The sequence below is a fragment of the Balaenoptera borealis genome (assembly GCF_965194805.1).
Source record: "Balaenoptera borealis genome assembly, chromosome: 8".
In the NCBI taxonomy this organism is placed as follows: domain Eukaryota; kingdom Metazoa; phylum Chordata; class Mammalia; order Artiodactyla; family Balaenopteridae; genus Balaenoptera; species Balaenoptera borealis.
The window spans coordinates 55101265-55116570 of record NC_138865.1 but is presented as its reverse complement, the minus strand read 5'-3'; the positions used below and the strand labels follow the sequence as shown (position 1 = coordinate 55116570).

At 36.0% G+C, this 15306-nt stretch overlaps 1 long non-coding RNA gene across 2 annotated transcripts in view; it reads right to left on the bottom strand.

Annotated features, from left to right (window-relative positions):
- Nucleotides 1-15306, bottom strand: part of LOC309633179 — a 32918-nt gene that overhangs the window by 9621 nt on the left and 7991 nt on the right. Inside the window, exon 4 of one of the 2 annotated variants that reach the window (XR_014247359.1) lies at nucleotides 8870-10656. The exons of the other annotated variant lie outside the window; for it this stretch is intronic. This is a non-coding gene — a long non-coding RNA (uncharacterized lncRNA). Of the gene's footprint in view, nucleotides 1-8869; nucleotides 10657-15306 lie in introns of those variants that run through there. 2 annotated transcript variants of the gene reach the window in all.

Sequence of the window (15306 nt, the reverse complement as noted above, 5' to 3'; positions counted from 1 at the left end):
ATGCAAGGATTCTTCAACATACGCAAATCAATCAATGTGATAAACCATATTAACAAATTGAAGGAGAAAAACCATACGATCATCTCAATAGATGCAGAAAAAGCTTTTGACAAAATTCAACACCATTTATGATAAAAACTCTCCAGAAAGTAGGCATAGAGGGAACTTACCTCAACATAATAAAGGCCATATATGACAAACCCACAGCCAACATCATTATCAGTGGTGAACAACTGAAACCATTTCCACTAAAATCAGGAACAAGACAAGGATGTCCACTCTCACCACTGTTATTCAACATAGTTTTGGAAGTTTTAGCCACAGCAATCAGAGATGAGAAAGAAATAAAAGGAATCCATATCAGAAAAGAAGAAGTAAAGCTCTCACTGTTTGCAGATGGCATGATACTATACATAGAGAATCCCAAAGATGCTACCAGAAAACTACTAGAGCTAATCAATGAATTTGGTAAAGTAACAGGATATAAAATTAATGTACAGAAATCTCTTGCATTCCTATACACTAATGATGAAAAATCTGAAAGAGAAATTAAGGAAACACTCCCATTTACCATTGCAACAAAAAGAATAAAATACCTAGGAATAAACCTACCTAAGGAGACAAAAGACCTGTATGCAGAAAACTATAAGACACTGATGAAAGAAATTAAAGATGATACCAACAGATGGAGAGATATACCATGTTCTTGCATTGGAAGAATCAATATTGTGAAAATGACTATACTACCCAAAGCAATCTACAGATTCAATGCAATCCCTATCAAGTTACCAATGGCATTTTTTACGGAACTAGAACAAAAAATCTTAAAATTTGTATGGAGACACAAAAGATCCCGAATAGCCAAAGCAGTCTTGAGGGAAAAAAACAGAGCTGGAGGAAGCAGATTTCCTGATTTCAGACTATATTACAAAGCTACAGTAATCAAGACAATATGGTACTGACACATAAACAGAAACATAGATCAATGGAAGAAGATAGAAAGCCCAGAGGTAAACCCACACACCTATGGTCAACTAATCTATGACAAAGGAGGCAAGGATATACAATGAGGAAAGGACAGCCTCTTCAATAAGTGGTGCTGGGAAAACTGGACAGCTACATGTAAAAGAATGAAATTAGAACACTCCCTAACACCATACACAAAAATAAACTCAAAATGGATTCGAGACCTAAATGTAAGACCGGACACTATAAAACTCTTAGAGGACAACATAGGAAGAACACTCTTTGACATAAATCACAGCAAGATCTTTTTGACCCACCTCCTAGAGTAATGGAAATAAAAACAAAAATAAACAAATGGGACCTAATGAAACTTAAGAGGTTTTGCACAGTAAAGGAAACCATAAACAAGACGAAAAGAGAACCCTCAGAAAGGAAGAAAATATTTGCAAACAAATCAATGGACAAAGGATTCATCTCCCAAATATATAAACAGCTCATGCAGCTCAATATTAAAAAAACAAACAACCTAATCCAAAAATGGGCAGAAGACCTAAATAGACATTTCTCCAAAGAAGACATACAGATGGCCAAGAAGCACATGAAAAGCTGCTCAACATCACTAATTATTAGAGAAATGCAAATCAAAACTACAATGAAGTATCACCTCACACCAGTTAGAATGGGCATCATCAGAAAATCTACAAACAACAAATCCTGGAGAGGGTGTGGAGAAAAGGGAACCCTCTTGCACTGTTAGTGGGAATGTAAATTGATACAGCCACTATGGAGAACAGTACAGAGGTTCCTTAAAAAACTAAAAATAGAATTACCATATGATCCAGCAATCCCAGTACTGGGCATATACCCAGAGAAAACCATAATTCAAAAAGACACATGCACCCCAATGTTCATTGCAGCACTATTTATAATAAGCAGGTCATGGAAGCAACCTTAATGCCCATGGACAGATGAATGGATAAAGAAGATGTGGTATATATATATACAATGGAGTATTACTCAGCCATAAAAAGGAATGAAATTGGGTCACTTATAGAGATGTGAGTGGACCTAGAGACTGTCATACAGAGTGAAGTAAGTCAGAAAGAGAAAAACAAGTATCGTATATTAATGCATATATGTGGAACCTAGAAAAATGGTACAGATGAACCAGTTTGCAGGGCAGAAGTTGAGACACAGAAGTAGAGAACAAACGTATGGACACCAAGGGGGAAAAGCCGGGGGGTGGGGGGTGGGGGTGGTGTTGTGATGAATTGGGCGATTGGGATTGACGTGTATACCCTGATGTGTATAAAATTGATGACTAATAAGAACCTGCTGTATAAAAAAATATATTAAATAAAATTTAAAAATAAAAATAGATAAAAATAAAGCAGAAACGAACACACTATTGTAAAGCAATTATACTCTAATAAAGATGTTAAAAATAAATAAATTGAATAAAAAATAAAGAAAAAAAAAACTATAGTGATCTATTACTTAATACCCAGCAGAATAACTAACATTTTAAAATTTGACAATATCAAATGCTACAAGGGTGCAGAGAAACTGAAACTATTTTATATTGTGGGAATGCAAAATGGGGCCGCCATTTCAGAAAGCATTTTGGCAGTTGCTTATATTAAGTGAAACACACACTTACCATAAAACCCAGCAATCCCACTCTTAGGCATTTACAAGAGAAATGAAAATATATATACAGGCAATTATATGTACAGGAATATTTGTAGCAGCTTTATTCATAATCACTAAAAACTGGAAACAACCCAAATGGTCATCAAACAGTGAATGGATAAACAAATTATCGTACATTCATACAACGAATGTATTTTCAGTGATAAAAAGTAGGGTGAGGATTAAGTACAAAGGGAGCTACATGGGGTGATTGAAATCTATATCTTGATTGTCGTGGTGATTAGACAACTGTATATATTTGTCAAAATTCATAGAATTGTATACCTAAAACGGGTGGATTTTACTGTATACAAATTATACCTCAATAAACCTGATGTTTAATAAAACACAAAACAAAACATTTTGTAGCTGCAGATTTAACTCACTCAATGGGAAAAAATATTTGCCATGTAACTTAATCAGCGAAGTCAGAAAATATCTAACTTCATTTTCAGTGAAAATGGATATGTTAATACTTAGCTGCATGAAAATGATATGACTCTTTAATTCTAAGAAGACAGACAGATTCATACATATATTCATTCATTCATACATAGATACTGTATATATCATAATGTATATATGCATACGGTAAAGAGCTTCCTGTGACCTGGATAAAATAAGTTGATGCCCCATTAATATTCCTTACCAGACTTTTTCTTTTGCTCTCATGGATGCCCTCTGAAGTGATTCATTCTTTGATAATAGTTGGAGAATGGAAGAGGCAATAATGGTTGAATGAAAGTTGTTGTCACTCCCATTGCCCACTCTGCAGTACATCTGTATTCAGAATAGCTTTAAATAGACCCAGATATTCTGTTCCTAAACCATGCTTTGTCTTTACGGAAAACTGCATAAAGCAGGGAAAGACAGGAACTCTACTGTGTGTTGATGATGCCTTAATTAAATGAGGCTTCACTGACACCAGTATTTTGAATCATTCTTTTGTTCAGTGCCCCTAGTTTTACGCCCTGGGATAATACAGCAACGTAAGTTTCAGGTACTTTTGAAAAGCTGGAGTGCTTTAAAAATGGAAACAGGGATAGGAAACCATCAGAACACCACAACTGCATGTGCATTGTCCTGCAGTTCACTTTTAGGAAAAAAGTCTATATAGAAGTTAAGAATATGGAAATTCTTCCCCTTAAAACAATCATGTTTGTGTATTCCTTGCAAAGGCTTTAGGTGCCTCAGTCTGAAGATCACAGTCGTGCATCGATTTTTATAGTATGAGAACCACATATGATAATTTACTGTCATTTTATATATATATATGTATATATGTATCTCTTTTTTGCATATTTTATTTAATTAATTTATTTTAATTTTTAGTTTATTTTTTAAATTAATTTTTATTGGAGTATAGCTGATTTACAATGTTGTGTTAGTTTCAGGTGTACAGCAAAATGAATCAGTTATACCTATACATATATCCACTCTTTTTTAGATTCTTTTCCCATATAGGTCATCACAGAGTACTGAGTTTTCAGTGTGCTGTACAGCAGGTTCTTATTAGTTATCTATTTTATATATAGTAGCGTGTATATGTCAATCCCAATCTTCCAATTTACCCCCCCAATATGTATATATCTTTTTAACCTAGCTCATCAGTTTAGAGATGGTTTTATACCTGTAATTTCCATTTGATTTTATGCCTGTAAAATGAAGTACTGTCTAAATGAGTTTCTTTATGTGTACCTGCGTTATGGTGATGTGAATGGGTAGGAAAGAGGAGTTATGTTACTAAAACCATTATTCGAGCAGCTTTCAGAAAAGCTTATTGCCACTTCCATAAGTACTAGCTTAAAATTTGTATGACTCAAACAGCTCTTGTGTAAATATATCTGTTTATCTAGCTACCCCAGAAATGAAACCTTACAATTTTCAGCTCCATGTGTTATTAATTTACTGTATCTGACCTTGTTGTTTTATTGCATGCAATTCTCCTTTAAGTCTGAAAAGGATGGAGGCCAAAGGTTTGCTGCAAATGTGTCAAATATGCCCTAGGAGTATATGTACCTGTCATTCTCTGCTGTTACTCTGTCAACTCAGGCTCACACTTTGTGCTCCCAGACCAAGAATCCAGAGAAGAGAGTTCTAATCCCATCTTCTCTCTCATTATTTCTGATTCTCGGTTTTTCTACTAGTTTGTATACTATTCCCATTTTTTAAATAATGGAGCCAGAACGAATGAGAATTTAAGATTTTGTTGTGTTTCATAAAATAATTATTTTATACAGACAAAGAAATGATTGCTGATGATCAAATAAAAAATGATGGCAAATTTATGCAAAATCAACCACATGTACTTCAAAGACACACATGAGTTTTTTTAGGCCTCATAAACTTTCTACCTTTTATTATTGCTTCAAACATGGAGGTAAGAACAAAATAGAATTTTGCGTTTCACCTGTTTCAGTGATGCTGCCATTTTTCCTGTTTGCATAATTCATAGGGATGGGTGTGTGTGGATATTATCTCTATCCCTGGTTGATTAGGATTTTTGTTAATCCCTTCTTGTGGATCTCTGAAATTTATGCTATATCGAAAACTGTTTAATCCATCAAGTTAAAATGACTGTTCTTTGCAAAGTAAGCTTTAGGTATGAGAAATTTAATACGGAACCTGATAGCCTCCTACTTATTAACATTATGATTTCTTTCAGTGTTTTACTGCTTGCTTATAAATACATTTTTTGTTAAAACAAAATAGTGCATTCATAGTCACGATTGTATACAGGTACAAGTTGTTCACTTTTCTCAAACATTTGGAAGAAATACAAACAAAAACCATATGTTTTAAATATTCCACAGAATACCTTTCTCCCATTTGTTCCTATGTTGCAAGCTTTTTTTAAGTTGGTACTATTCCTGAGAAGTACCACTTACTCTCCAGTTTTATGACAAGTATCCCTATATATATTCCTAAATGCATTTTTCACTTAAAGGTAATTTTTAAAACCAAACATTAAACTACTAATTAAAAACAAATTTTAGAGCAGCCATGCATGCAGGTCTCCAAGTCTCCTAAGCAGCTTATAAGATGCTAGGCAAACCTGAAAGGGCATCTAGCCTACTCTCCTGCTTCAGACAAAGTGTTCTTCAACTGATCCAAGCAGATGAGAATATAATCAATGTTTTTAAAGCATTTTTAGGCATGGACCCAATCTAATAAAAGTTACCAATCTTCTTCCCAGAAAAAAAAAATGTACATGTGTATACATATACCCACAACATTTTACATTGAACTTGGCAAGGATCACCAAACCCATCCATGTGGAAGGGGTTGAAATAGCCCCTACTGTAAAGAAAGAGACACAAAATCCTTGCTGGGTAACTCACTCTGTTTTGGATAGTTTATAATCTAAAAATTCTTGTCTCTAACTAAAAGCCCTCCCATTTCAACTTGTTCTCTTCATAAAGGTCATAAAGAACAGTTAGTCACAATTACCTTTCATATTCTTGAAGGCCATATTAAGCCACACCTTGGATGTGTCTTCACCAAGATAAATAATCTCAGCTAAGTAATTCCAGTTTGGCTATACCTTTTCTCAGAGGCCCCATTATTCAATTCTTAATCATCTTTGTTGACTTCCTCTGAATAGTCTTCAAGTTTTCCATACTCCTCTGAGATTATTGAGCCTGTAACTATTCCTCAGACAGTAGCAAAGTTCTACCTAAGAGGCCTTCCTGCTTAACAAACCCACTATCCTGAGCTTGGTGGGTGCACACTTTTCCTGCCATGTTGGAAATCTTGCACTAACAAGTTGCTGAAAATTTCATCCGCGGTACTCTTGATTGCTTGGTCAACTAGATTTCCCTTTTGGGATACATGATATCTCTTCACCAGGCCACCAAGATTGCAAGCTGTGCTCTTCAGGCGTGCCATTTCCAGAACTCCAGGGGCATCGTTTACAGCTTGTACGATGGTAAGTGGAGGCCCTTCCCTTAGTACCTAATGGATCCACTTAAAATAAACATCTCTGAACAACTTTTACTACCTAGATTTCTTTTCTTCAGTTAATACATGTCTATTTCATTTTCTTTTCAAGTCGAAAGACTTTTAAAATAATGGCTAACTAAATATCGGTGCTCACACCTACTTGCTTTAATGTCCCTGGAAACTCTGGCTACCTTCTTGTTCATTGAGATATTGATTCAAAGGTCCCCTCAGTGACCAGTGAAATTTCAGTTCTGTGCCCCAACTCCACCATCAGGTCACTCCTGCTTTCTCTTTATCATAACAGCTACCACTATCTGAAATTACCCCATTCATTTTTTTTTTTGTTTAATTTTTTTTTCATACCTTTCCCCCTGACTAGAGTAAACACTGCAAAATCAGGGATCTTATCTGCTGGTCTCATTCGTCCTGTAGCATCTAATACAGTCCCTGACATACACTAGCCCTTCAGTAAACATGTATTTTGTGTGTATGGTTTTTAAAAGAAACTGTCCCATCTCCTATTTACCACACTTCACAATCTTTAAACTCCATGTCCTTATGAAAAACTTTTATTTTTCCATATACTTTATGTACATAATTACTTATTATGTTAGGGTGCTGTGGACTGTCCAGTTATTGAGCTAACTTCGAGGTTTTACTTTAAAGGAAAAAAAAGTTTTGATAAATAAAAGGAAATGTAAATACTGACTCATCACTTAAAGTAAAATTGAATTACAAGAAATTGAATTATAGACATATAAACATACACCTAGAAGAAAAGAGGAATTTGCAGAGGAGGTGTTTCCACTGCTAGAATAACCATCCCTGTCCTCCAGAAGCCACTGTGGCTTCTGAGAAATCCTTTAGACAGAAATACAGGATGCCAAAGGAGAAAGAGGAGTGGGAGAAAGCTACAGGGCCTCTCCTTTCCCCTCAGGATGGAAAACAGTTTCCTATTTGCACTTTTCTGTATGAATGTTATGCTTCCACCAAATGGTTTTTAAAAAATCCTTTGGCTGGCCTGTACTCTGTTTTAACTAAGGCTTAATTACACTCCGGCGTAGCCAACATCCATCGTCCACCAGGGACAAAACAGGGGATGCGCTTGTGTCTCCAGTCAGATCCATTAGATGGAAGAGGTTGATCAGAGACCTAGGCTTCTGGTGTTCAAAATCAGTGGGTTAGTTTGGTACTTCTTTCCTCTGAGGAAAGAAACCTTTCTATTCAAACTCTACCTCTTTTCTGTGATTGCGAAGGATGCCCATGAGATCTTCAGGATTTCATAGCAGTAATTATAGCATTTGAAGAGACTTTAAAAGGCTGTTTCCATTTAAACCAATAGTTTTCAAACTTTTTTGAATGTGTCCTACAGGAAGAAATACATTGTACCTGGTGACCTAGTATGCATACACCTACACTGAACACACACACACACACACACACACACACACACACACACACCTGAAATAAAAGTTTCACCAAACAATATTTACCCTTACTATAGGAGATACACTCAATATTTTCTATTCTACTCTGAACTACTTCTTTTTTTTCCCTTTATATTTAATGCTGGTTGTTACACACTAAATTGATTTCATGACTTATTAGTGACTCACTACCCCCAGTTGAAAAATAATGCTTTAACCATTCTGCAGAGGGCTGAACATGAGATCTGATCACTTTACATAGTTTGGCCTTAACCTTTCATGACATTTGGTGTCTTCTTTTATTGGGGCATCGATTCTCAAATTCAGTTATGGTTCATGATGGGCTCTCCTCAGCTTATTTCACAAGATTTCCAGAGCATCCTTAAAAGATAAAGACTTTATCGAGGCTTAACATACTATGAGCAAGACTTGAGCCAGAATATGCTGAATCAGTGAAGAGTATCTGTCCAATGACAATGAAAATTCTGAGTGAGTTACAAAGACACTACTTCCCCATGGGTGATTTTTTTTTTTTTTAATCCAGAGTCATAAAACTTTAGAGCTGGAAGAGACTTTAGCAAATCCTTTGATTTTATGACAAAAATATTCCCATGCCCGTTCTGAGGAGTTCAGAGCATGAGTCTTGTTCCCTTATTAAAAATATTTTAAAAAACAGTTATTTGCTGCCATGAGCAGATATATTTTAAACAAACAGAATTTTTATGTTTTAAGAAGTAACACAAAATCTTATATTTGTATTTGTATGGAAATGTGTATGGAAATATGTTAATATAAATGTTTCAGACATTACATGAAATTTCTAAAAATCAAAAAAAAAAAAAAAGAAGTAACGCAGGACTAAGTTTTTTAGTATTATAGAAATACTAGAAATAATAACTGAATTGTAGAAGCCTTACACTCTTCTGCTTGAGACAGTAGTCTTGTGGGCATGGATTTTCCATTATTTAGACATTCTTCAAATATTATTTGAGAATGTAGTATCTGCTTTCAAGCAGCTTATATTATCATGAAATATAAGATGCTTGTTTTTTATATTACAAATTATGTTATCCAGGAAATCAGACATCATAAACAATGTGTCCTTTGTATTTCGTTGGACAGACTTTATTAGTGTTTTATTGGACATATTTGCTCTAGTTTCTTGGCATAGACCTAGACCTTTTGACTTCCAGTCCTCTGTTGTACTTTGAACACTACCTCACTAGTTATTTTATTCATTAATTCAATAAATATTTACTGACTACCTTAGCTCTGTCAAGCACTATTCTAGACCCTGAAGTTACAGAAGTGAATGGGAAAAACCAAGTCTCTGCACTCAGGAAACTTACATACCAGGAGGGCCTATGATGAGTAGAGAATCCCGCCTCCCAATCTGGCTTAGTTCATCAGACTCCTTGGGAAAGTATTGAACTATGTCAAATTAAAAAAGAAAAAAAATGATTCCCAAATCTCCAACAGAACTAAGGAGATGAATGTTTAAGAAGTTGGATTCATTGGGTTATCTAAAAAGTTGTGAGCTCATTAGCCCACATTGCTGGGTGTTTTGAAGAGCAATCCCTAAGTATGATTCTCCCCATTTGATTTTAACCCCTGCAAGAATGATACTATTAACCAGCAATAATTGACAAAGAAACAAGGATGGAAGAGAGGAATAGAAGGAATGTGGGAGGATATCAGGCTGCAGGGGGAGAAGATATCCTCATAATGCACAAGCAAGCAAGTACCAAATTCCAGCTTTGCCGAGAATATTTTTGGAGTCATGACTAGACATAGTAACGAGAAAACCTTCTAATGCTCCCAACTCGAATAGAGTTGAATCTAGCAGAAGTGGGAAGACTGTTGGCACTCTCCTTCCAGAGTTGCATTGTTTTGATGTTCTGACTCAAGTCTTAAGCATGACATTTCATGATCGGCTAAGCCACGGAGCAACCACACCCTATTCTTGGCAAAAATATACATCATATTACATTACCAAGGAGAGCACAATGGAAAGTTTTTAAAGTAATAAATAAACACTGTGTCTTATTTGTAAATCTTGTCAAGATTTTCAAGGACTTGACTAGCTCCACAGTGAAACCCCTGTTTGTTTGTTGTATAAGATGTGGCACGCAGACTAACTGCTTCAACAACCGGCTCCTTTTTAGTTTCAGCTTCTTCAGCCCTAACTGAGGGGGAACTTTCCTCTTTAGTGGTAAAAGTAGATCCATGTTTTATGGCTGGAGAGAGTCCAGGGCACTCAAAGTGAAGCAGACGGTTGTGAAGAATTATTTATGGCAGATTTTGTGATGCCTGTGTCGTACTTTGATTTAATAGGGGGTAAAATGAAATCTGAAGCAGAATGAATTCAATTTCCAAATTTTACTAGGTATACATGCAGGTTTTACACCGGGGTACCATCGCTACCCCCAGCTTCTTTTCATGGCTTTCAGTCTTTGCAAAAGTAAGCTCTTCCTTGAACAGACCTGTGAAAGTACTACTTTGGATCATCCACAGAAGTCTCCAGGATAACACTTTGAAGTCTAAACAGCAGACCTATTCGGCTATAACACACATGGTGGATGACATCCTTGTCTACGATGAGCAAACTCACGTTTCAATGGAAATCACCCTCCAAAAGAAGGAGAAATAATTATAGAATCCTAAAGCAAATGACACCACAAATTGCTTTTGCCAACTTTTCCTAAAAACATAATATTGGCCTATGAGTGGTAATATTGGCCATTTAAAGATATCATACATTGTCATTCTGCAAGGAAAATTAAATACTTGTTTCTAATCTAATTTTTAGTAAGTATAACTTTTAAAACAAGTCTTCCTATACCTCATCCTCAAAGGGAATATTGTGTTTCCAAAAAAAGTGGCATAATGAATAAGCAAAATAAATCTTATTGCTAAGAAACATAATACACAGATGTGCAGATTTTAGTAACTATCAGAATCAAATTTTGTTAAATATAAGATTTTAACCTATATCAAAAAATATTATTATGATAAAAATAATTAATGTGCATCATCTTTTTCTCTTTGATTTGGAGAGCAAACTGTATCGTTTTGGTTCTTATATCATTACTAATAGACATGTTCAGTGCATCATTTTTGTCCATATATAAGGTAGAAGTAGATGAATTTCCCTTGCCTTTTTATTAATCTACCCAACCAGTGTCATTATTAAACTGGTATCCCAGACTGAAAGAAGAAATGAAATTGCATTCATTTGTAAAGCAATGAGCTACTTGTCTTAACCTGTCAAACACAGACCTCAGGACTGAGAGAAGGGAGAACTAGAACAAGGTGCTGAACCACAATAATGGTCTTTGAGATAGCAGGCAGGGAAGGGAGTAGACACAAGGAAATAACATTCAACTTCCTTGGCCCATTGATTAACAGTTGGGAAATAAATGTAAAGATAAATAAATAAAATAAAAATAAATTTATAAATGCACACATATATAAAAAGTCTGTGTGTGTTTAAGGTATACATAATATAGGTATAAATTAATACATGTATATGTGTATAAAGTATTTAAAAAGTGCCTATTAGCCATTACTCAGCTTAAGAGATTGAGTGGTACCAATGTCTTTGAAGACTTTTGTTTAGAAATAAATTTATTCATTCAACAAGTACTTATTGAACACTTACTTATGTGCTCAACCCTGTACTAGATACTAGGATATGGTGTTTAACAAGACCGGCATGGTTCCTGCCCTTATGGAGCTTACAATCTAATAAGGGAGAGAGAGACGTTAAAATTGTAATCACACAAATAAATATAAATACAAATGAATAATAACTGTGAACTGTGATAGGTCCTGTGCCAGAAGCATTGAAAACAAACAACAGGAAAAGCCAATTTAGATTGACAGATCTAAGAAGGCCTCTCTGAGGAACTTTTAAGATGAAAGTGAGGAACCCTTGGAGTTGAATCAGTAGAAGAATGAGAGGGAGAACGTTCGAGAGACAACAGGAAGAGTGCAGAGGCCCTGGGAGTGCACAGGCCCTGGGAGTCCAGCCTCGTTTACACTTAAACTGAGAGAACCAAATCTAATCTACATATGTGAAAACTTAGTCCAGAGAAATACTTCCCTAATATTTGCTTTCCTTTTGAGTGAGGGTGGCATTTTTGATGTAGCTTTGGTAAAGCTTGTGCTCGTTTTATTTTCTTAACTTATAGGAAATTTAGTCATCAGGCAGGGTTCAACATATCCATTATCACACTGAGTTCCAGTTATTTGGCATAAGGATTAGAAGTTCATATCAGGGCTTTCACTGGGATTGCTTTTGCACAGGTAAATTAATACTTCTTTCATATTCTTTTTTCTCTTCCTTAAAAATTTTTATTGTAGTAAATATGCATCACCTAAAATTCACCATTTTAGCCATTTTTTAAGAGCACAGCCCTGTGGCATTAAGTACATTCAAATTATTGTGTGACCATCACCACCATCCACTCCAGAATTTTTTTAACCTTCCCCAACTGAAACTCTATACCCATTAAACATTAATTTTCCACTTCCTCCCTACCCCCAGCTCCCAGCAACCACCATTCTACTTGTCTCTGTGAATTTGACCACTCTAGGTACCTCATATAAGTGGAATCAGTCATGTCTTCAAGGTTCATCCATTTTGTAGCATGTGTCAAACTTCATTTGTAAGGTGGAATAATATCCCATTGTACGTAAATTCTATGTATATATGTAAATGTGGTGAAAAGCACATTTCAGTTATCCATTCATCTATCAACAGACACTTGGGTTGCTTCTACATTTTACCTGTTGTGAACAACACTGCTGTGAACATGGGTATACATGTATCTGTTTGAGTCTCTGTTTTCTTTTGTTTTGGGTATATATCCAGAAGTAGAATTGCTGGATCATACGGTAATTCTATGTTTAATTTTTTGAGGAATCAAACTTGTGCTTTTTTAATTCATATATTCAGCAAATGTTTATTGGACTCCTACTGTGTGCCAGATAGCTGTGCCAAAGGTTGGGAATGAACAAACACAACACAGACATTGCTTTCAAGGCTTACAGTCTAGTTTGAGTAGTTTGTTGTTGTTGTTCTTTCTTTTAATTGTAGTGATGATTTGGAATTGATTCATTAACTTTCTTTCAGCCTTCTTGAGACCAGTAATGTATTTGTGCAGTGTATGGCAAGAGTGCCCTCATGACCCCAAGCTTCACTAACTTGAGGCTGTGAGCAACTGAGTCACCTAGAACCAGATGGAAATAGTACATTGTCCAGTAAATCAGGTGACTTGGGACATGGCCATCCTCTCCCCCATATGCATCATCTGTAATAGTAGAAAATCATTTCAGCTAAGTCTAAAATTTGATTAATAGAATCTCTACAGATGAAATTGTAGTACTGTTCTATGAATTCTACTAAGATATTAAATTTGATTTGGGGGAAACTAATTTTTCCATTTGAATGGCATTATACCAATGGAAGTAACATATAAGAAAGAATAATACAGTTCAAATAAGTTTTCTTAAATAACTGTAAATTTCCTCCAAATAACTAAAGGTAGAAAAATGTAAACCTTAGCAAGGGTAGAATAGGCTTGGAAAGCTTAATAAATCATGATGGTGACAAAAATGAGTTTAGCCCCCATAAGGGTAAGGAGAAACAGTGTTTTAATCATCATCACAAAATCACTCTCTTATTCCACCATCTCCTTCAGAGTGCTGCATAGCCAGCTCCCAAACACATTGAAAAGTTGTTTAGAATAAAATTGCAGTGCAAAACAAAACAAAACAAAACCCAAGCCACTTACGTGAGATTTTTAAAAATGTGAAAATCAAGAAAAAAAGATAAAACCGTAGGCTGAGGAAAGATTTAGCCCCTAAGCCCAAATTTTTATCCTGAGCTTCCTAGTAGCTAAAGCAAAGATGGAAACTCAGGGAGTTACATTACTCTCATTAACTGAAAAATAAAACATACCAGCCTGTCAAAGACATGCTTTTTGTACTTGACCATGATGTGCTGAGAATTTGCCATGGGAATTTTTATATAATTGAGCTATATAGGCAAAACTGTCTTAGATAACTTTACAAGATCTCAAGAGTATTTCACATATACACACTTCTATGTTAGTCATTAGTCAAATCCAGGGGCATAATATTTATTCAGAAACTGTTAAGGCAGTTCTGAAAGAGACCAGTATGAAATGGGCCAGGCTTGTGGCTTTCTGATGGTCTAAGCTGACAGAGGACTATACTGTATAGCTTGGCCTCTATTTGTTTGATAGTTTTGCAAAGTCCTGCCCTCCATAAGTTATGTTAAAACGTACATGTTGTATTAAACACATTGTCTCATAGAAGTCTGGAGGTAGGCAATCCAGGAGTGATATTCCGGAGTGTCAGGCTGTCAGGACCCTTTCTCTGGGGCATCACATCCACTGAAGGTTATCTCAGTCCAAGATGGCTGCTCCAGCCTTCACATCATCATTCCAACCACAAAAAGGAGGGAAGAGTGAAGCAGGAAATGCTCTTTTCTTTAAGGACATTACTTGGAATTGTACCCAAGACCTCTATTTACATCTCCTTAATGAGAATGTTGTCACATAGTCACACATGGCTGCAAGAGAGGCTCGGAAATGTCTCTTTTCTGAGTGGCACTATGTATTCATTACCAAAGCAGAAAAAGAATGACAGATATTATTTAATATTTCTGCCACAAATAGGTTATTTAAAATATTCTTTCCTTTAAAATGCAGGCTAGAGTTTAAAAACCAAGATGATGAGAGCGGAAGTAAATGCATATGATTACAGTAAACATTCTGCTTACAAAGCCATTCTATTTACAATGCTACTGACAAGAGTGTTTCTTTTTTTTTTTAATTTATATTTTATTTATTTATTTATTTATTTTTGCCTGTGTTGGGTCTTCGTTGCTGCGCGCGGGCTTTCTCTAGTTGCGGTGAGCAGGGGCTACTCTTCGTTGTGGTGCGTGGGCTTCCCATTGCGGTGGCTTCTCTTGTTGTGCAGCACAGGCTCTAGGCGCGCAGGCTTCAGTAGTTGTGGCTCACGGGCTCTAGAGCGCAGGCTCAGTAGTTGTGGCACACGGGCTTAGTTGCTCCGCGGCATGTGGGATCTTCCCGGACCAGGGCTCGAACCCGTGTCCCCTGCATTGGCAGGCAGATTCTTAACCGCTGCACCACCAGGGAAGTCCCCGACAAGAGTGTTTCTATCCCAGTCCAACTGATAGAAAGTGAGGAGGGCACAGAAGGAGAGCTGGGCGGGGGGTGGCAAAGGA